Below are 1,416 nucleotides of genomic sequence, written 5' to 3'. Positions count from 1 at the left end.
ATTTAATTTTCTGCAATTATCAACTCATCTTCTACTTAGCTCACTAGAACATTCCTCCAATTAAAAGTTGCTTGACCAATCAATCCCTATGGGATTCGACCTCACTCTATTGTGAGTTTTTACTTGACGACAATTCGGTATACTTGCCGAAGGGAAATTTGTTGAGAGACAAGTTTCCGTGCATCAAGTTTATGGCGTCGTTGCCGGGGATTGATTTTGTATCGATAATGATTAAGTTGGAGGATAACTAGATTGAGCAATTTTCTTTGTTTTGATTATTTCATCTTAGTCATTTACTTCCAGTTTAGCTGTTTCGTTTCTATTTTCTTTCTTCTTCATCTGTTTTTCTGGCTATCTACCATTTAGTTCACTAACCCACTAACTATTTGATATATTGCACCACTCACACTAATAGCCATTCTAACAAGAGTAATTTCTTCATTTATTTTCTTTCTTGCTTTTTGCTCTGTTGGTTGTATGACAGGTAGAAGAAGCGGAGCTTCAACTTCCTTTTATTCTGAACCTGAGAGGACCTTCCTTAGATTAAGGAGGGAAGAAAGAGGGAAGAGAGTAGTTGGTGCTGAGGAAGAAGAGGAGTATTTTAAAACAGACATAAAGGAGAATATGGAGAACCACCATGAAGAAGAAGCTCACAACCATGCCAGAGAAGGCCCAGTGAATCATGATGGACAAGAGAGAAGAGTTCTAGGCTCTTACATCAACCCAAACCCAAGAAATTATGGAAGTAGCATCCAAAAGCCAACTATACATGCCAATAACTTTGAACTGAAGCCCCAGCTCATCACCCTTGTTCAGAACAACTGTGCATTCGGAGGAAGCACCCAAGAAGACCCCAATCAACATCTAACCACCTTCCTAAGGATATGTGATACTGTGAAGTCTAATGGTATTCATCTGGATGTCTATAGACTACTTTTGTTCCCTTTTTCACTTAGGGACAAAGCATCTAAATGGTGGAATCTTTCTCGAATGAGAGTTTAACAGCCTGCGAAGATGTGGTGAACAAATTCTAGGCGAGATTCTACCCTCCTCAAAGAATCAACAAGTTGAGAGCTGAGGTACAAACCTTCAGGCAACAAGATGATGAAACTCTCTATGAGGCATGGGAGAGGTTTAAGGGCTTAACAAGAAGGTGCCCACCAGACATAATCAATGAATGGGTGCAACTACACATTTTCTATGAGGGCCTTTCTTATGAATCAAAGAAGGCAGTAGACCATTTATCCGGGGGATCTCTAAACAAGAAAAAGACCATTGAAGAAGCCATAGATGTCATTGAGACTGTAGCTGAGAATAGCTACTTTTATGCTTCTGAAAGGAGTAACACTCGACGAGTGATGGAGCTAAACCATATGGACGCACTGCTGGCTCAAAACAAGATGATCACCAAGCAGT

The 1,416-nt window shown here is 40.0% G+C and overlaps 1 non-coding gene across 1 annotated transcript; it reads right to left on the bottom strand.

The window, feature by feature from the left end:
* Positions 1-1,064: 1,064 nt before the first annotated feature.
* LOC112793254 (small nucleolar RNA R71) lies at positions 1,065-1,168 on the bottom strand. Its single transcript, XR_003197957.1, has one exon. It is a non-coding gene; the product is annotated as a small nucleolar RNA R71 (small nucleolar RNA).
* Positions 1,169-1,416: the final 248 nt, after the last annotated feature.

Source organism: Arachis hypogaea, chromosome 3 (genome assembly GCF_003086295.3).
Source record: "Arachis hypogaea cultivar Tifrunner chromosome 3, arahy.Tifrunner.gnm2.J5K5, whole genome shotgun sequence".
Taxonomy (NCBI): Eukaryota; Viridiplantae; Streptophyta; class Magnoliopsida; order Fabales; family Fabaceae; genus Arachis; species Arachis hypogaea.
The sequence above is the reverse complement of the archived record's forward strand: the minus strand, read 5'-3'. Positions and strand labels throughout refer to the sequence as shown.